The following is a 22,299-nucleotide window of genomic DNA, read 5'->3' on the forward strand; positions in this document are numbered from 1 at the left end:
TGGCCCTAGAATAATGCCCAGTTTTCAGAGGCCACGTACCCTGAACTTGAAAAGTTCTGAGGACATAGTTGACTGGCTAACACAGGACACCCAATCTTCTACAGCTTCCGCTCAGAACCTTGACGCACCATCCTCCTCCAGCTTAGCTTCGGGCACCTCTCAAGATACCACTCACCCGCCTTCTGCCACCACCAACACTAGCACCACAGCCGCTTCACTTGGTATGTCAGAGGAGTTATTCACACATCCGTTTGAAGAAATGAGTGATGCGCAACCATTATTGCCAGAGGATGTAGATAACAGGGATATGTCTTAGGCAGGCAGCATTACACACATGGACGTACGGGGTGATGATGATGATGTTGTACCCGCTGCTGCTTCCTTTGCTGAGTTGTCAGATACAAGTGAAGCAGTTGATGATGACGATGCGTCCATGGATGTCACATGGGTGCCCGCTCGGCAAGAAGAAGAACAGGATGAAAGTTCAGATGGGGAGACAGAGAGAAGGAGGAGGAGACGAGTTGGAAGCAGGGGGAGGTCGTCGCAAGGAGCTAGTGGCACAGTCAGACAGCATGCATCGGCACCCGGGGTCAGCCCGACAGCACGCCAATCAACGCATGCTGTGTCCACCACCAGAATGCCGTCATTGCAGAGCTCAGCAGTGTGGCATTTCTTTTGTGTGTCTGCCTCTGACAACAGCGATGCCATTTGCAACCTGTGCCAAAAGAAAGAGTTGTGGGAAGTCCAACACCCACCTAGGTACAACTGCTTGCGTAGGCACATGATCGCACATCACAAACGCCTATGGGATCAACACATGAGTACAAGCAGCACACAAACTCAAAGCCGCCATCCTCCTCCTGGTCCAGCATCTTCAGCCACGTCAACCACTGCGGTCCTCCTTGCCCCCTCTCAACCATCCGCCACTCCGTCTCTCGCCTTGAGCAGTTCCCGCTCATCTGCCCACAGTCAGGTGTCTGTCAAGGACATGTTTGAGCGTAAGAAGCCAATGCCAGAAAGTCACCCCCTTGCCCAGCGTCTGACAGCTGGCTTGTCCGAACTATTAGCCCGCCAGCTTTTACCATACAAGCTGGTGGAGTCTGAGGCGTTCAAAAAATTTGTAGCTATTGAGACACCGCAGTGGAAGGTACCCGGACGAAATTTATTTTCACAAAAGGCAATCCCCAACCTGTACTCAATTGTTCAAAAGGAAGTAATGGCATGTCTGGCACACAGTGTTGGGGCAAGGGTCCATCTGACCACTGATACCTGGTCTGCAAAGCATATCACCTACACTGCGCATTGGGTAAACCTGCTGACGGCTGCCAAGCATGGAATGCGTGGCTCTGCAGAGGAGTTGGTGACACCGCCACGACTTGCAGGCAGGCCTGCTGCCACCTCCTCTACTCCTCCTACTCCATCCTCTTCCATAACCTCCTCGGCTGAGTCCTCTTCTGCTGCTGCGTCTTGCTCCACATCAACGGCACCCCCCCGGCTCCCCAGGTACTATTCCACATCCCGGATACGGCAGTGTCACGCCGTCTTGGGTTTGACTAGCTTGAAAGCAGAGAGTCACACTGGACAAGCACTCCTGTCCGCCCTGAACACACAGGTGGAAAAGTGGCTGACTCCACAGCAACTCGATATCGGCAAAGTGGTTTGTGACAACATGTGTGTAATCTGATCGTACAACGCTTTGTGCATAAGTACACAGGTTTACAGGACGTCCTGAAGCAGGCCAGGAAGGTGTGTGGCCATTTCAGGCGTTCCTACACGGCCATGGCGCACTTTGCAGATATCCAGCGGCGAAACAACATGCCAGTGAGGTGCTTGATTTGCGACAGCCCGACACGTTGGAATTCAACACTCCTAATGTTCGACCGCCTGCTCCAACAAGAAAAAGCCATTAATGAATATTTGTATGACCGGGGTGCTAGGACAGCCTCTGGGGAGCTGGGAATTTTTTTGCCACGTTACTGGACGCTCATGCGCAATGCCTGTAGGCTCATGCGTCCTTTTGAGGAGGTGACAAACCTAGTCAGTCGCACCGAAGGCACCATCAGCGACATCATACCATTTGTTTTCTTCCTGGAGCGTGCCCTGCGAAGAGTGCTGGATCAGGCCGTAGATGAGCGTGAAGAGGAAGAGGAAGAGTTGTGGTCACCATCACCACCAGAAACAGCCTTATCAGCATCGCTTGCTGGACCTGTGGCAACGCTGGAAGAGGATTGTGAGGAAGAGGAGTCAGAGGAGGAATGTGGCTTTGAGGAGGAGGAGGAAGACCAACCACAACAGGCATCCCAGGGCATCTGGTACCCGTGGTGTTGTACGTGGCTGGAGGGAAGAACATACCTTCATTGCGATCACTGAGGAGGAGGAACGGGAAATGAGTAGCTCGGCATCCAACCTTGTGCAAATGGGGTCTTTCATGCTATCGTGCCTGTTGAGGGACCCTCGTATAAAAAGGCTGAAGGAGAACGACCTGTACTGGGTGTCCACGCTACTAGACCCCCGGTATAAGCAGAAAGTGGCGGAAATGTTACCGAATTACAACAAGTCGGAAAGGATGCAGCATTTGCTAAATAAATTAAAAAGTATGCTTTACACAGCGTATAAGGGTGATGTCACAACACAACGGGAATCTAACAGGGGAAGAGGTGAAAGTCGTCCTCCTCCTCCCACGACCATGCCGGCAAGGACAGGATGCTTTAAAGACGTGTTGTTGATGGAGGACATGCGGAGCTTTTTAAGTCCTACGCATCGCCACAGCCCTTCGGGATCCACCCTCAGAGAACGACTCGACCGACAGGTAGCAGACTAGCTCGCCTTAACTGCAGATATCGACACTTTGAGGAGCGATGAACCCCTTGACTACTGGGTGTGCAGGCTTGACCTGTGGCCTGATCTATCCCAATTTGCGATAGAACTTCTGGCCTGCCCCGCTTCAAGCGTCCTGTCAGAAAGGACCTTCAGTGCAGCAGGAGGTATTGTCACTGAGAAGAGAAGTCGCCTAGGTCAAAAAAGTCTAGATTACCTCACCTTTATTAAGATGAATGAGGAAGTGGGCGATACATTCGACTAAAAAAGGCCTGATGAGATGAGCTACCTTGGGCTAAAAATGGTCCACACGCTGCTGTATTTTAGCTCTGAATGCCGGTTGACTTGCGTGACTTATCCGCCACCAACTAGGGTTCAAGCCGCAATGTTTTAGGGCACTCTCTGCCTGGGAAACAAACATCAATTTTTTATGGCCGCTGCTACAGCAGCGGCTGCAACAATACCTAATTTTTCAGGCATGTGTACATGCCTAATTTTTCGGCCCTCTGGTGCTGCACTGTGGCTTCAAAAACCGAACCAAAAAAAAGGCACATAACAGGGATTAAACTGATAGGAATAGTACTACTTAACACACTACTTCTATCTGTTGGCACATTAGATTGCACGCGCAGTGCCCCAAATTTGAAGTAGGAGGACCGACCAAGCATCTTTTTCCATCTCCCGGTTCCTAAAATTGATGCCATATACACGTCCCCTGATAGGGCGCCAGCTCGTTATTCTCTTGGGCGCCAGCTCGTTATTCTCTTTTTCACTTCACTAGGGACACTTTACTGCACTATGGGCACTTAGACCCACTCTTTGTCTTGCACACTGTTATTCCTAGCCAGCATCTGTGATGGGAAATCAGGCAGTCATCTAAACGTTTAGATTGAGCTTTAGCTTAGAACACCCTTGAAGGTGTTTAAGGAGATTAGGGCTAGTTTAGAGGATTCTTCTTAGACCTCTCTGGGTCTTTATAGCCCTTCTACCTATCCAGCATTTCTGGAAACTAGCTAAGAGAAAGGGTGGCTGTGTGTCTGTGATACATTTAACTTTATATCACCTTATTGACACTTTATCACTTCGGTCTCCATACTCTCTGCCTATACCCATCTATTTAGAGGGAATTTCCTTGCCCCTGCCAATATTATATAATAGGTAATAGTATTACCATTATTACACAATTAGGTCTCTGAGGACAGGTGTCAATCCATATCTGCCAAGTGACCCTATGTAGGGGGAACAGTCCCTATTCTGCTCTGTCAGTGTGTATCAGGGATCATTAGGATAGGTGTCAATCCATATCTGCCAAGTGACCCTATGTAGGGGGAACAGTCTATATTCTGCTCTGTGTCAGTGTGTATCATGGTCTCTCAAGGCCAGGTGTCAATCCATATCTGCCAAGTGATCCTATGTAGGGGGAACAGTCCCTATTCTGCTCTGTGTCAGTGTGTATCAGGGTCCCTGAGGACAGGTGTCAATCCATATATGCCAAGTGACCCTATGTAGGGGGAACAGTCCCTATTCTGCTCTGTGTCAGTGTGTATCAGGGTCCCTGAGGACAGGTGTCAATCCATATATGCCAAGTGACCCTATGTAGGGGGAACAGTCCCTATTCTGCTCTGTGTCAGTGTGTATCAGGGTCCCTGAGGACAGGTGTCAATCCATATCTGCCAAGTGACCCTATGTAGGGGGAACAGTCCCTATTCTGCTCTGTGTCAGTGTGTATCAGGGATCCTTAGGATAGGTGTGAATCCATATCTGCCAAGTGACCCTATGTAGGGGGAACAGTCCCTATTCTGCTCTGTGTCAGTGTGCATCAGGGTCTCTGAGGACAGGTGTCAATCCATATGTCAAGGTGTCAATATGTCATATGTCAGGTGTCAATCCATATCCATTGTGATTTAGGAATGTTAGGTGATTTCTGCCCTTTATGGATTAAAACCAGACTCTGCATCAACTGTGTAATTTTCCATGGGAGTTTTGCCATGGATCCCCCTCCGGCATGCCACAGTCCAGGTGTTAGTCCCCTTGAAACAACTTTTCCATCACTTTTGTGGCCAGAAAGAGTCCCTGTGGGTTTTAAAATTCGCCTGACAATTGAAGTCAATGGCGGTTCGCCCGGTTTGCCGGTTCGCGAACGTTTGCGGAAGTTCCCGTTCGCGAACCGAAAATGTTGTGTTCACGACATCACTACCCTTCAACATATTCAGGTCATTTGTTTAGAATAAGCACTGCTTCTGCAGCCTTTAGTAAATGTGAGAAAACCCACTGGGAGTTTTCTCTGAGCATTCATCTGTTTAGTTTATTCGGCTAGTTTATGCCACATTGGTTCGGTAGATTGAAACTACCGAACACAGACCACCCTCCTGGCTCATTGACTTCAAAGAAGCCCGTCAATTAAGCGCTCTCTCAGGGTGGCCGCTATTCGTATATACGAATGCCACGTGGCAGAGAAAACGGCGGCCATCTTGTTTGTTCGGGACAAAGGCAGCGGGACTTGGTCGTCGAGTGTCTGGAACTAGAATCGGACACTCGACTTCCCACCGGTCTCAAACATACGAACGATGGAACTGTATTTCCCGAACAGCTAGGAGAGCGCTTTTCGGTACTTTGATGTATTCGTATGAGGGGAACAATCGCTCCTATGAGCCAGGAGGCTCCATTCGTGCATTACGGAGTTATTTAACATTTTCAGAACTGACCGACCGCACATGCTAAATTTGTGGAACTATTTTGGGCAAGAGCTTTGTGTGCGGTCTGTAACTTAAGACTTCCACACTTTTTAAAAACCCCTGAACCGATCTGGGTGAAATTTGAATAGGTTGTTCCCCCAGATCGGGGCTATCAGGGGATGTGACATGTGGGGATACCTTAAGCATAAAGGGGTGTTCTGAGTTTTGGGGGAAATATGTGCACTTTGCCTGGAGATAATTGGGTTATTCCTGAACTTATCTCATTATCTCACAGGCGGAGACAGGGAGTGTTTAAGTGTAACTGTACCTTATGATTGGCTATTTAGTTTGTATACTGTGGGAGGTCTTCCTGCAAGGGGACCTCCATAAAAGCCTGTGTGGTCTCAATAAACATCAGTCTTGTTACACCCTTCATCTTGTTTCGGCTTGTGTTTGGGTACCTGATTACTACTTGGGGAATGCTGTACTAGAGGATTTTGTTTCTTTGGACTTTAATTACCGACCAGAAGAACTGAACGGCGAGCTATAATCACCCAGGCTCTCAGCCTGTCGGCTCAAATCATACGAACCCATAGCTACCACTTCAGGGTTCGTTACAGTAAACATCCCAGCGCACATCATAAACTGGGACATTGGAATTGTCTTCATACTACAGATATCCCTCAAACGGAGAGAGAACTGAGGCAGGCATTTAAAGTACTGGTTATGTAATGTCAACACTTATTAAGGATTAAACGGTTAAACTTTTTGCCCTCTTTTACAGGCCTACCCGAACGTCGGTTTCAGCACACCACAATGACTTATACCACTACTATAACTCTCCTTATTGTCCCCGACTACAAATGGAAAGGCGGAGCCTGTAGTTGTGGGAGGGGTTTGTCCGGCCTATAAATTCACAGGCCTCCCCTTTCTCTGGGCTTAGACTTCCTGGTTCAGCCCACTTACCGCACCCTTTATTAAGCCATTTATCTTGGTAGGCCCTCTTTTACAGGGCACCCCGAATGTTGGTTTCGGAACACCACAGCCGACCTATACCACTACTATAACTTGGCTTATTGTCCCTGACTACAATAAGTTTATACACTAGAACAGTCAGATCATATAATAAGGTTATACAGGAGAACCATCCAATCATATAACAAGATTATACACTAGAACCATTCAATCATATAATAAGGTTGTACAGGAGAACCATCAGTATCATATGATAAGATTAATGATTTAAATAGGAGGGCACTCTGAACCCAGCCCGCAGCCTCATCCCGGGACACTGGAAACAACGCACAGCCCCGACGATCAGAGAGTGGATGACCAGAGTGGAGGACATCAGGCGCATAGAGGAGCTAATCCACTCCGCAACGGGACACATACAACGCTACCACGAAGCGTGGTACCACTGGCTCCAATGGCTCGCCTCCACTGCAACAAACGCGGGGGCTGCACAACACTCGGCAATGGAGGAAGACGCTGGCGACAATGCGGAAGCCGGGCCGTCAGCCCAACCAAACCAAGACGATCACGAGGAGCCGGAGCTGCCCCGCGTCCCGGAGACGGGGGGGCTGGAGTGGGGGCCCGGAACCGGACACCGCTCCCCCCTGCTGATCTTCCGCATCCTCCCCCCCCTCTGTGCCTATGCCTACCCTCCCCCACACCTCCAATATCCTTGTCCCACTAACCTGCACCCCCACCTCCCCCACAGCACACCCCAAAACACAGGACCCACCGCCGACATGCTGACCCAAGAACACGACCTACCCAGGTAGAGACCGACTACCCCCCTCACTGGAGAGACCGACTACACGACACAGCACTCACGAAAGACCTCCGACGGCCTGCAAACACCGACTATGAGACGGACCGCCTCAACAAGACTGCCCAACCGCCCAATACCCAGGACCACTATACTACAATATCAGACACCACCCAACCCTCACGACCCGGAGCAGTGTCTGCCCGACTGAGACACCCCCGATACTAACCGGAGCACCAAACCGGTCTGGACAGACACCAAACAAATAGGTGACACCCCCAAGGGACATCACACCGACGCGCAACACCCAAACGGTCAAAACCCAAGGACATCACAGGGAAGCGACTATCAAGGACGAGACCCCAGTGAAACTCGCACACACAGGACAAAACTACCTGACGTACCCCTCGACCTCAAAACACCTACTACTTGAAAACTGCCCCCTACCCCCACCTAATAGACCTCGAACAGACCTACCTAACAGGGAACCCAAGACTGTGCCTCCCTGCTGCCCGCAAATCCCCCTCCAACCACTTCCAAACGCAGTGTTCGGCTTGCCAAGACATAACTCGACCAACACACCGCCAACAATACAGAAGCCGCTGAAACCACGACAAGTGGCGGCCTCCTAACACCTACCCCACCCAGCAGGCTACCTGTACTACGGGAATGCACCACACAGTGGGAAATACCTTCTGTACGACCTACAATGCATATTGTGCGCATCCGTAGCTTACAGCAAAACCGTATACTTTATTGAATTGCCCAATGATGCTATGTGACCTGCTATGTACACCATTATGCCGATATTCAATGCCTATTACATGATAACAATAAAAACCTTGAATAATAAATAGGAGGGCACTCAAATAACATAAAAAAATAAAAAAAAGACATTTAAACAAAATGTCAAACAGAGGCAAGAGTACCAAGCTATAATAATATAAAGGAGCACACCTATCTGGGAAAAAAATTAAACAGCATTATTGTAAATATTCAATACATATCAAAAAAACAACAAAATGTAAAAAAAGATTGGCATCCGTATACGGATATATATCCAATGTGAAGACATAGATCATATAGGTTAAAAAAAAAAATCACTATATACAATACATCCAATAATATACACCACCTAAAAAACAATAAACAAAGTAAAAAAAGAGAAATAATGAAGTTACTGAAAACATCTAAGACATACTAATGACGCATACACTAATGTACAGAACAATTTGAAGTACTGTGGCAGAAATACCTCTGCCACGTGTTCTTGGAGCAGCCTGATTGCCAGCCTCCTGCCTCAGGACTATGGCCCCTGCAAAAGACCTGGCTAAAATACTTCAAAAGGGCTCTGTTCGTGCAATCGGGATTATGGGGTTCGGGAACTGAACAGCTGCACGAACCGGAGACCACCCAGAAGCTTGTTAAAACCCAATCCTCCCTTATACACAAGTATGTCCCGTCTAGGCCCTTACAATCTCCTGAAGACTTACGTCTATCTTCTGTCCGTACTCCCACCTCTGATGCTCGCCTTCAAGACTTCTCGAGGGCTGCACCGTTCCTGTGGAACTCACTTCCCTCCTCCGTTAGATGCTCACCCAGTCTCCACTCCTTCAAAAAATCATTAAAAACCCACTTCTTCATAAAAGCGTATCAATTAAACTGTTAATAGCTCCCAACTGATTCCTCTTCTGCAACTGTCACTAGTCTAATACTATCCTTACCTTTTGTGTCATTTTACCCCACTCCCTCTAGCATGTAAGCTCATTGAGCAGGGCCCTCAACCCCTCTGTTCCTGTGTGTCCAACTTGTCTGGTTACAACTACATGTCTGTTCGTCCACCCATTGTAAAGCGCTGCGGAATTTGACGGCGCTCTATTAATAATATAATAATAATAACAATAATGAACACTTCTTAACGATTCTAACCGCAGTGTTCTAATTGTTTGTCTGGGTGGCTGCTGTTCGCATGAACGACCGCGAGGTGGTGGCCATCTTGTTCGCATGAACGCAGGCAGCGGTTGATAGGCACATGCATAGATTGATAGGCTTCTGCTTAAAGTGGCCATCATGTCGCTCCACTGTTTTTCTTTTTCTTTATTTTAGACACGTTGCCTTATACATCTGTTTCCACCCTTGCCAGAGCCATAGAGCGTTTTATTATTATTGAGACGTCGAGTTCCTGGAACTTTAATCGGACATGGAAACTCCCGAACACCGCTGGACTTCCATCATCGCCAGTGTTCGGTTCTACACAACTAAGGGCACTGTGCGGTGGAATCGTTTGTCTGTATGAGGGGAACAAGCTCCAGGGTAGGATCATTGAATATGTTCGGTAGTTTGTTCGGTTTTCAAACAAACGAACTAGACTGACCGCAAGCCCTGATTCTCTGGAACTGTTTTGGGTGTGGTCGGTCAAATTTGACTTCCATGGAAATCCCGAACCCCTGAACCGATCTGGGTGATTTATGGATATGTTGGTCCCCCAGATCGGGGCTATCGGGGGATATAATTTGTGGGGTTTCCATGTATTTTGGGGGTACTTTTCGGGTATTGGAAAATGTATGTGTGACGGACCGCCTGGCACTTCGACCAAGTGCCTCCGCCAATCGATGCTCCTAGTGGTCACCGTGGAATTCCAGCCCTCCACCAGACACCATAAGCACTGCAGACCCCACTTCCAGAGATGCAGCTGTGCCAGGGTCTCGACGTCCTTCACCCACCCTGGACCCAAGACCGGGATCTAGCTTCCAGTGGGCAGACCTCTCCTACTTCCAGAGAGCGTAGCAGGAACAGCTCTTATAAGAGCTAGTGATTATAATTCCTGGGGAGTATAGTGATATAACAATCCCGAGGATAGATACAGCTGTTTCCCCCACACATGATCTGAGACTCTATGTTGAGGGTAAGTGTAACGGCTACCCAGGTAGAGAGAGGGTATCTCCCGTTGGAGACGTCCTTTTCCCTGCAAGCTGCTGTGGAGAAGTAAAGCTGGTATAATCCCATCCACGATATCCAGAGAGAGAGTCAGGTTCAGCTGAAAAAGAGCAGAGTAATATTCCCAAATAATCCCCTTCCAAGAACGAGACGAGGCTACGTTTTGAAGGGTCAAGAAGAACTGAGGACTGGAATACCCAGGCTGCTTTTTATTAGAGTTGCATACAATAAGAACACACCCAGGGGGAGGCATTAAATCACCAATCATGTACAGGTTACAACCCACACATCCCCTCCCCTCAGATAAGTTCTGGATGTACCCCAAAAACAGGGGGTCCAGTATCACCAGATAGCCCTTGTCCAGGGGACCAACATACCTAAAAATCAGTCAATTAGGACAAATGGTTCGGGAGTTATAAGGTTCCAAAGTTTTGACCGACCGCACAGACCAACTAGCTGAAAATAGTTCCATAAGTTTTGGCCTTGCGGTCGGTCTCCGTTCGTATGGTGAAAAGACATGAAATTCGTGCCATCCAGTCGAATCTCGGTGGTCGCTTGAATCCCCATAGTTTGTTAAGTCTTTCTACCGAACAGCAGGGCGTTCGGTAGTTGTGGCACGAATCCCCGGTGTTGGCTCAGAACTGCCCCCAGTCCATACATGGAAGCATCTGTATGAACGACAAATCTTTTGTTAGGGACAGGGGCAGATAGAACAGGTGCGTGGATCAGAGCATTTTTCAAGGCTTGAAAGGCGGTTTCACAGGCGGGAGACCACAGGACTACCCTAGGCAAGTTCTTTTTAGTTAAGTCTGTCAGGGGTTTGGCGATGGCACTATAGTCAGGGACAAACTTGCTGTAGTATCCTGCCGTCCCTAAGAATGCCAATACCTGAGTCTTGGTGTGGAGTGTGGGCCAGTTGGCTACCGCCTCAACCTTAGCGGGTTCTGGGCATTGTTTCCCACACCCTACCCTGTGTCCCAAGTACTGGACTTCAGCCATGCCAAAGTTACACTTTTCTGGCTTCAGAGTCAGGCCCGCTGCCCGAATCTGATCCAGTACGGTCTCTACATGTCTCAAGTGTTCCCCCCATGTTTCACTATAGATCGCAATGTCATCCAGGTACGTGCAAGCAAAGTCCTGGAAGCCATCAAGGAGTCTATCTACCAAGCGTTGAAATGTAGCTGGGGCGTTCTTCATCCCAAATGGCATGACCCTAAATTGGTACACGCCAAATGGGGTGACGAACGCCGACTTGGGGATAGCCTCCTTGGCCAGGGGAATCTGCCAGTATCCCTTGCATAAATCAATGGTGGTCAGGTATCTCCCCCTGGCAATGCGGTCTAATAGCTCATCTACTCTGGGCATGGGGTATGCATCTGTCACTGTACGGTCATTGAGTCGCCTATAGTCCACACAAAATCTAGTAGCTCCGTCCTTTTTGGGCACTAGGACTACTGGCGAAGCCCAGGGGCTGTCAGATGGCTCTATGACTCCTAACCTTAACATCTCCCGCACTTCCTTTTTCATTTCCTCCCTGACTGCCTCAGGGATTCTGTAAGGGGTCTGTCTAAGAGGGGTTTGTCCTGGGGTCTCGACATAGTGGGTCGCTAGCGTGGTGTATCCCGGTTCCTGGGAGAACGTTAGTTTCTTTTCTATTATCAACTGCCTAAGTTGGCCCTTTTCTGCTGCGGTTAGTCGCTCCCCTAGTTGGATTGTGTGCAGTACGCTAGGGGACTCTCTGGGTGCTAAAAGGTCTGGGATGGGTAGGCTGTCGGGGTCCTCGGTAGCAGGAATGCATATAGCGGCAATATCCTCTGGCTGCTCTTGGTATTCTTTTAGTAAGTTAACATGAAAAGTTTTCTGGATTCTCTCATCTTTGTTGCTGGCAATCACATAAGTAGTGTCGCAGACCTGCACTACTACTTTGTAAGGGCCCTGCCAAGAGGTCTGGAGTTTATTTCCCTTTACTGGTCTAAGTACCAGAACCTTCTGTCCCACCTGGAATGTTCTCTGTCGGGCGCCCCGATTGTACCAAAGTTTCTGTCGACCCTGGGCCGCATAGAGATGGTCCTGTGCCATCCGGGCCAACTGCTCTATGCGGTCCCGCATTTCCAGAACATATGGCACAATGGGGACCCCCTCGTGTTCCATCTCTCCTTCCCAGTGCTCCCGGATGAGGTCGAGGGGACCTCGAACCCTTCTTCCGTAGAGCAGCTCGAACGGAGAGAACCCAGTGGATTCCTGCGGTACCTCTCGGTATGCAAACAAGAGGTGCGGCAAGAGACGCTCCCAGTCTCTGTATTCCGCTGTAAAGGTCCTTAGCAACTGCTTCAGGGTACCATTAAAGCGTTCACAGAGACCGTTAGTCTGGGAGTGGTATGGCGAGCTGAGGAGGTTTTGAATACCGCAGACCTTCCATAACTGTTGGGTCAGATCTGCGGTAAATTGAGTCCCTCTGTCAGACAATATTTCTCGTGGGAATCCCACTCTGGTGAATATCCCCACTAGGGCACTGGCGACAGTGTCAGCCTGGATATTCGTCAGAGCGACGGCTTCCGGGTAGCAGGTAGCGTAGTCCACCACAGTAAGTATATATTTCTTACCGGATGGACTGGGGTTAGGTAGGGGTCCTACCAGGTCGACTGCCACCCTGCTAAATGGTTCCTCGATCACGGGCATAGGTGACAGTCGAGCTTTAGGGTGATCCCCCCCTTTTCCCTACCCACTGGCATATGTCGCATGTACTGCAGTAGCGCCACACATCCTTTGAAATCCCCGGCCAGAAGAAGGTCTGGGTGATCCGATAGGCGGTGCAGTTACCCCCCAAATGTCCTGCTAGGGGAATATCATGGCCAATTCGGAGAAGGTACAACCAGTACTTTCTGGGTACCACTAGTTGGCGCTTCTGTGAAGGGGCACAGCCTCTCTTCCTACTTACAGTCAGTCGGTATAACCTGTCATTTTCCCATACAAAACATTCCTGCTCATCTCCCCCACTAGCTGCTATCTCACGATATTTCTGGAGGGTTGGGTCCTCTCTAGATTCCCTCCCAAACTCTTCTGGGGTGTCCCAAGCTAAAGGTGACCTGCGTGTCTGGGTTTGGCTTACCTGGGTCTCCCGGCCTGTTGTGGAGTCATCTGCAAGCCTGCTCTGGGCTCGGGTGGTTACGGGGCAAGCTGCATCTGTGGTGGGTAAGTAGGCTGAAGTCAGGGGGCCAATATCGTTGCCCAATACGACTTCAGCGGGTAGATTATCCATGATGCCCACCGTGGTCTTTCCTGACCCGACCCCCCAGTCCAAGTGCACCCGGGCCGTGGGTAAACGGAATACAGCTCCCCCTGCGACACGGACAGCAACGGTGTGTTTGGCCAGATGCTCTGGTTTTACCAAGTGTCGTTGTATCAAGGTAATGGTAGCCCCCGTATCTCTCAATCCTTGGGCTATTTGTCCATTCACTCGTACTTCCTGCCTATGGTGCTGGCGATTATCTGGGGATGCGGCTTGTATCGGATCCGCCTCATACAAGATGCCCAAGCATTCCTCTGGGCCCACCTCGGCCTCTATACAGTGGGCAGCAGAGGTACATGTGGTGTTGTTCTCTGTGGTGGGTGAGGTGCGCCTCCAATTATTATTAGCGGCTGACCCCAGTGGGCAGACTCGTGCGATATGTCCAGGATTGTTGCACCGGTGGCAGGTGATTCTAGGCGAGTCTCGGGGGTAGTTATTGTGCCCTTGAGGGCGAGTTGGCCCTGGTGGTATGGGAGCACGGAACTCCGGCCGGGGGGTGGCAGCTGCGGTACGTGGTTCCACTTTGTTAGCTGGCCTTGGGGTACTTTGGCTCACTCTCCTGGTTTCGGCGTACTAGTCCGCCAGCCGAGCTGCCTCACTTAGGTTGTTGGGTCGCCGGTCCCTTACCCAATCCTGTAAGTCAGCAGATACACCTTGGAAGAAGTGTTCTAAAAAAAATAGCTGTAGTACTTGTTCTCCAGTGTTGGAGTTGCACCCTTGTACCCAGTGTGATGCCACTCGCTGTAACCTATTAGCCCATTCCATGTGGGAGTCCACAACCTTTTTCTTGGACTCTCGGAAGCGGCGGCGGTAGGTTTCTGGGGTCACAGCATATCGGGTTAACAGTGCCTTTTTAACTTGCTGGTACTGTAAAATATCTTCTGGAGCAAGAGCCCGAAAGGCTTCATTGGCCTTGCCCGACAATTTACCAGACAAAATAGTGACCCATTGGTCTGGTGGTACCTGGTGTAGTGAGCACTGCCTCTCAAAATCAGCCAAATATCCATCTATTTCTTCCTCACTTTCTACAAAAGCTTTAAACGCAGTAAACGGTATTTTCTTCCCTGTAGCGGCGGGTGGAGGAGTAGGAACTGCATGTGTAATGGCTTGTCTAGCTAATACAAGTTCCGTTTCTTGTCTCCTCTTAGTTTATATTTCCTCCTTTGTGTCCCGGAACAGCTGGTTTATTAGTTCCATGGATGTTTCTGGATACAAGGCTAATCTCCGCTGTACAATAGCCGTAAGTACATCGTCTTCGCTGACATGTGCAATAGGTTCAGTTACCTCCATGGACCTATCCATTTCGTCCAGCTCCAGCAGGTCAGCTATCAGCTCTCTCCGTGGTCTGTTACTGGCACTCCTACCACGACTCTCCAATAAATCAGTGTGGGTCTTTTCAGCTTGGCATACTGAGACTCCATTCAGCACTTGCTCCTTGGATAAAAGGACCATCCCACCGCTGCCAACCAATGTAACGGCTACCCAGGTAGACAGAGGGTATCTGCCGTTGGAGACGTCCTTTTCCCTGCAAGCTGCTGTGGAGAAGTAAAGCTGGTATAATCCCATCCACGATATCCAGAGAGAGTCAGGTTCAGCTGAAAAAAAGCAGAGTAATATTCCCAAATAATCCCCTTCCAAGAACGAGACAAGGCTACGTTTTGAAGGGTCAAGAAGAACTGAGGACTGGAATACCCAGCCTGTTTTTTATTAGAGTTGCATACAATAAGAACACACCCAGGGGGAGGCATTAAATCACCAATCATGTACAGGTTACAACCCACACATCCCCTCCCCTCAGATAAACAGTTAACATAATTATCGGGTACAGTAATTTACACAAGTTCTGGATGTACCCCAAACACAGGGGGTACAGCTTTAAGTCCAGTATCCCCAGATAGCCCTTGTCCAGGGGACCGACATACCTAAAAATCAGTCAATTCGGACAAATGGTTCGGGAGTTATAAGGTTCCAAAGTTTTGACCGACCGCACAGACCAACTAGCCGAAAATAGTTCCATAAGTTTTGGCCTTGTGGTCGGTCTCCGTTCGTACGGTGAAAAGACATGAAATTCGTGCCATCCAGTCGAATCTCGGTGGTCGCTTGAATCCCCATAGTTTAAGTCTTTCTACCGAACAGCAGGGCGTTCGGTAGTTGTGGCACGAATCCCCGGTGTTATGGAGGTCTCAGCGGTGTTCGCCTGGTAGCGTAGCCGATTTTAGTTCCAGACGATGGCTGGCAAACACCGCTGTTCGTGCGCAAGATGGCCGCGATCACGTGTAAGTCCCGAAATGGCGGCCACCTATACTTTACACAGGGGATTCATGCAAACCATACGAACGGAGGAAATGGAACGAATAGAGGATATAAACTGCAATTCCCTTGATTATTTCAACAGACATCAGGAACTTGTAAGGATCTGTTACAGTAAGCAGGAACATAATTTTAATGGAGGCACGCTAGCCTTTAATGCAGGTTTCCCAACAAGGGTGACGTCCAGGTGGACCTTGTTGGGCACAGGGATACACAGTTAATAAATCAATAAAAACAGAGTTATATAGTGAGACACTCCCATACACAAACAATAAAATCCGTCCTCTGTACTTGGGAGATAATTGAATCAAGAACTGTACTAATCTAACCCAATTATCTCCAAGCACAGAAAAACATAACATTTTATGAAATTCCCCAAAGTACCTTAAAAACACATAAAACCACATACAAGTTACATCCCGTGATAGCCCCAATCTGGGTGAACAACATATCCAAAAATCACCCAAATCGGTTCAGGGGTTCAGGAATTTCCTGGAAGTTATAGTTTTGACCGACTGTGCACATGGTCCTATGCCCAAAACAGTTCCAGGGAAATCAGTGCTAACAGTCTGGTCAAGTTTGTAGTCTTTTACAGATTTCCCTGCAGGGCCTATAGTCTGTGGGCAGGAGGCTGGCAAGCAGGCCCTTCCAAGTACAAGTGGCAAGGTTACTTTTGCCACAGTATATTTCCTGTGCCTGAAGATAATTGATTTTAGTATAGTTCCTGACTCCATTATCTTCCAGGCACAGGGGAGGGATAATCTTATTTTGTGTGGGAGTGTCCTGGACCTGAGAGCCAATGAAATCATGTGTATGTTTTTGCTATAGTCTCAGGTCCAGTGGGGAATGCCCCTGGAATATGTAACCGGAATCCCCTTGCAGGGAGACCTGCAGATAAGGCCAGTTGTGGCTGCCATTAAACAAGTTCCTCTTCACCCTCAACCTAGAGCCTCATGGAGGGAACAGCTATATTCATCTGAGGATTGCTATATCACTATACTCCCTTGGATTACAACACTAGCTCTTGTAATAGCTATCCTGCTATACTCTCTGGAGTAGGAGAGGTCTACCCACTGGAAGCTGGATCCCTGACTTGGGTCCAGGGTGGGTTGAGGACAGAGAGACCCCAGCCAAGCTGCGGCGGCTAAGGGCCTACAGTTCTGATGGTGTCTGGTGGAGTGCTGAGAAGTAATCAGCGTTACTAGGAAGCATCGATTGGCGGAGGCACCCAGTCAGGGTGCCAGGCAGTCCGTCACACATACCAAATCAGAAAATCCACTGAAAAATAAGCTAATATAGTGTTGAGAGAAGAGGGAATACCACAGGTCACAAGAAATTTAAATGATACCCCCAGCGTTTCGGTGAAAAAGCCTTTGTCAAGGGAGCTTACAGGAGAACCATCAGATTATATAATAACCCAAATGCCTATTTCACACTTTTAATGCTCTCCTTCGCCCTGTTGCTCCCCCTCCTCCTACCACCCTATTCGCCTCAAACTTTGCTCTGCTCCAGTCCTCCCGCCCCACCACCTGTTCCCTTGATCCTATTCCCTCATATCTCATTCCTACTCTGTTTCCCTCTCTTGCTCTTCCTCTCACTAAAGTTTTTAATCTCTCCCTTTCCTCCGGCACATTTCCTTCACTCTTCAAGCATGCAACCAAAACTCCAATTCTGAAAAAGCCCAACCTCGACCCCAACTCCGCCCTATCTCGCTACTGCCGTTTGCCTCCAAGATCCTTGAGAGAGTTGTGTATGCGAGATTGACAGACTTCCTCAAATCCAACTTGTGGCGAAAGTAACCTCGCCACTGGTTTTTGGAGACGCCTGTTTGCCAGCCTCCTGCCCTGCGACTATGGCCCTGGGATGCATTGCCCTTCTAGGAACTGATTTGGGCATATTGTATTTTATTATGCTGCTGGCCCTTTAAGAACCATCTGGGGACATACTGTGGAGTTACTGAGTGGCCACAATTTCATGTATCAGAGTCACATGGTGAGAACAATGGATGAAGCACATGGTGAGAACAATGGATGACGGACATTTTAACTCACAGACACTGTTTGGACTTTTCTACACGGTGCCATCTCGCCGGTATTTGGTGCACAAAGACATTGTGCAGTAGTTTTAAACTATACAACAGGGGACACATTATACAGTAATTATTTTTCATATATCCTGTATATGTTCTGCGGAATCTCCATTAAACTGTATCTTCCAAACTACTGAACGGATCTGGGTGAGTTTTGGATAGATATGTGGTTCACCTAGATCCCCCGGTACCGAGGATATACTTTTTATGACGTTATTGTATGTTTTGGGGTCCCTGTGATATGTTTTATAATACTGTATTTCTCTGCCTGTGATAATTATATTAACCATTGTGTTCAGTAATCATATCACAGGCAGAGGGGAGGATTTTGTGTGGGAGTGTCTGTGTGTATTGTACGGATTGATTGGTTGTTTTTCAAAACCCTGTGGGCAGTACTAGGTTTGTGGATTGTGAATAAAAGAGGCTGTATGTGCCAGTACAGTCAGTTCTACTTCACCCTCAATCTAGAGTCCTGTCTCTTATTGGGGGAATTGCTATATCACTACAAGGGATTGCTATGCTCTGCATGCTCCCTTGGATAATCACTTCTAAGCTCTTTTAAGAGCTTGTTCCTGCTTCACTCTCTTGGAGGAGAGGTTCACCCACTGGAACCTGGAGTCTTGTCGTAGGTCAAGGGTGGGTAGGAGACGGCGAGACCCCAACCAAGTTCAGGGGGTCTGTGGTGGTTGTGGTTTCTGCGGCCTCTGTAAGCGCTAGAAGCATCCTTCAACGGAGGTACCCAGTCGGGGTGCCAGGTGATCCATTACACAACTCTCTGCTAGACCTGCTTTAGTCTGGATTCCGTGCTCGTCACTCTGTTGAGACAGCTGTGACCAAGGTATCCAACAATTTAATCGTTGCTAAAGCTTGTGGCCATTACTCTATCCTAATTCTCCTTGATCTTTCTGCTGCCTTTGACACTGTTGATCATCAACTGCTTCTTCTCATTCTCCATATATAATGTCACAGAAAGAAGCCTATTAGCACTGAAGGTGTTAATGTTGAGGCCCAAGCCCCCCTTGTATGCACTGATTTCTCTCTTCCTGACACTGATTAGTCCTGTTCAGCTGTCCCCTCTGATTGCTAGAGGGGGGGGCTTTGCTGATTAGCAGGAAGGGTCAGAGATGCTAATTACTACAGTAATTACTAACAAGTCTGAGCAGCCTTTTGGGACCGCTGTCCAAGTGATGCCACTATCTCTGCATTCTAGAAAACACCAAATATCATTCATCTTTAGAGCACCAGAACCCAACGGAAAAATAGAACATATTGTTCTTAATTTCTTAAGGTTACGGTTAAATCTTCAGAGCAGGTTAATGAGATATGTCTTACATTCTGTTTGATTTTAAATTTGTCAGTATGATGTGAATAGGTTGATGCATTGAATGGCTAACAGCAAGTTTGCACCACTCCTAATTACAGGATTAATTGTAGATTATGCTAGCTTTAGTGTACCTATAATCTTAATTTTATTAATGACAGGAGGCGAGTATTTGCTTAAGTCTCTCTTTACTAGAACTCCACAGCAGCACAGAAAAACAACCAATCAGAAAAATGTTAGGTACTATAAAACTCCCCTCCCCATACATCATTTCCTCTTTCAAGCTGTGACGAAAACAGAACAAAAGGCAGAAAAAATAATGGGGAAGAAACGAAGTCCTAGATACAATGAATACAACAATGTCCACCATCCGAGAGTAACCGTCAAACCAGATAGCGTTGATGGACTGTAAACTGAAATGAGAGAAAAAACAGAATCGAACAGGTTGATTATCCAAGGCAATGTACTCTGAATAAACATGTAGGCACTCAATGTAGCAACCCAAAATTACCTTAATAGGTAGATATCCCAACCCTACTTATGGAAATAGACATAAGCGCAAGTGACAGGTAGCAGAGACAACAAGCGTTGCATACGTTCCTGACGAACTCAAACTATAAAATTAAACAAGGGAGGGATAAGAACGGGCGGGAAATACTCACCTCCTGTCATTAATAAAATTAAGATTATAGGTACACTAAAGCTAGCATAATCTACAATTTTATAACATGACAGGAGGCTTCGTATTTGCTGTTTTAACGCTCAGTCAACAAATCCAACGCTGTTTGTCTCGCTGGTATATATTCTGGGAGATAACTAGAACAATCCCCAATGGACCCTCCAACTGAGAGAAGTGACTGTAGACTGATCAATGAAGATGCCAGCTGTCGATGTACCCCAAAATATGGGAAAAACTCCATCCGCTGTTAGATCCATTGTACATGGGATTGCGATCTGTTTCCTAGCAGACCTCCATGAACTGCCAAGCTGACCTAATAGTTCTTTCCCTGTAGGTGTAAAACACAGAGGGTTATCCGTGGATTTAGGATCGCGATAAGAACTGCCACCCGGTCTCAACCTTGATGTGGAAGATGGCTTCTTGGATCGTGCCGGAATCACCAGCTGATGTGGCCTTGTAGACAAAATTCCAACTTCCGGTGATGTGTCTGAGTCTATCACCAATTCCGTAACCGAACCGAATAGTCCTATCGTTCCCTCATGACCTATTCGGTGAGTAGTACTGATGTGGGATTATTTAAAAAACCTTATTGTATTTGTATTCAATTATTGCACTAACTCCATTTTAACTTTATACTGTGACAATCCTCCATTTTGTCCCCCTAACCTGACTTCTTCAATCCTCCATTTTGTCCTCATAACCTAACTTGTTCATTTTAAAATCACCTTACATGACAGAATTTCCCAGCACATCTAATACAATAGAACAAAGACTGTATTTTCTATAAAGATATGATTAACACAGGAATTGCTGACTTTTCCTTAGATTTGCAACAAAGTATAATTTGAAGGCCATGCGAACACAGTAGTAATGAAATGTTCTATTCATAAGAGACCTTGCACCTGGCCACGAGGCCTGAGATCACCGACCGTGTAAAATGACGCTCAAGACCCCTTGTCCCCCACCCGTGTCCAGAACAATCCCACCTCTTGGTGGGTGGACACGGGATTAACCACTTAGTCTTTTGAGCCAATTAATAATATTGATAGGTGGACACTAATCCAGACACTTGACAATTAATCCAATTAATGATGTTTATTTACTGATATTCTAATAAGCAATGATGACGTAAAATGTCTCTTAAAAGGACCTGCGTGTCCGCTTTTTAATCACTTGCCAATAAATTTTCTCGAAGTTATTTTAACCTGAACCTTGTGTGTCAGACTTAATTACTTCAGCGTATATACGCAATTTATTTTATTGATTTGGACAGGAACAGATAGACATTTAAACATTTTGGTTTACTGCTAAAAAGTACCATAACAACTTGGCTGCCCAACGTGGGGCATCGGGCTATGTCCGGCCGGTGAGCCGTCCTAAGGAAGACAAGGGTGGACGGAGGAATCCAGGGGGAAGGAAGGGAGATTGATCACCTCCAGATACACGGTAGAGACTTCTGCAGAGCCACCGGTACGTTCCGGCCCCTTTGATTGACCCGTCCACGTGTCTGTGACTGCTTCCCGGGAGGACATCAAAGACAGGTAATATCTTGCCCGGTGTCTCGTTACTCATTTGTTTACCTGCATTTTAGTCTATCTGTTGCCTGGGTGTGTTTGAATTGTGTTTGAATTGTTTGCCTGTTTCCCCATTTTGAGATAAAGGGGGGGTGGACCTGCAGGGGATTTGCCTGGGGTTCTGTCTTGCTTGTTTTCCCCTTTTTGGGATAAAGGGGGGTGGACCTGAGGGGATTTGCCTGGGTCTTCTGTTTTGTCTGTTTATCTGTTTGTATTTTGCCCCTTTTGGGATAAAGGGGGGTGGACCCGAGGGGATTTGCCTGGGTCTTCTGTTGCCTGTTTTACTCCTTTTAGGAACCACGGTGCCGTGGTTGTAGGGAAAAAGGGGGGTTGACCTGTGGATGCGTTCCTGGGGGTCTTCTTTGCCTGTTTACCTCTTTTAGGAGCCTCGTGGCTGTGGCTGTAAGGAAAAAGGGGATTGTTGGAACTGTGGATTTTGTGTAGACTCATAATTTCCTGTGATCCTTCTCGTGACACTCTGAGAGCTTAGCTAGCCTCATTGTGCACGTGGTAACCCACAGTTTCGAGTACTGGGGCTAGTGGAATTCCAATTTTGGTAACCACTGTCCCGAGTACCGAGGCTGGGGGGATTCCAGTTTTGGTAAACCTCAGCTTCGGCTGGGGGGATTCCAGTTTTCTCTTGGTAACCGCCGCCCTGAGCGCTGGGGGCTGGTGGAATTCCAGTTTTTCTGTTTATTTGTGGTAGTGAGACTTATAAGTGGGTTTTATAGGGGCACTACAGGGGTTGAGGGAGGTGACTTTGGGATAAGCACATGAGTAAAGGAAAGGAATTACTGTTGATTTCATTTGAACTGTGATGCATACACTGTATTTCAA

This window comes from Pelobates fuscus, chromosome 4 (assembly GCF_036172605.1).
Source record: "Pelobates fuscus isolate aPelFus1 chromosome 4, aPelFus1.pri, whole genome shotgun sequence".
Classification (NCBI taxonomy): Eukaryota; Metazoa; Chordata; class Amphibia; order Anura; family Pelobatidae; genus Pelobates; species Pelobates fuscus.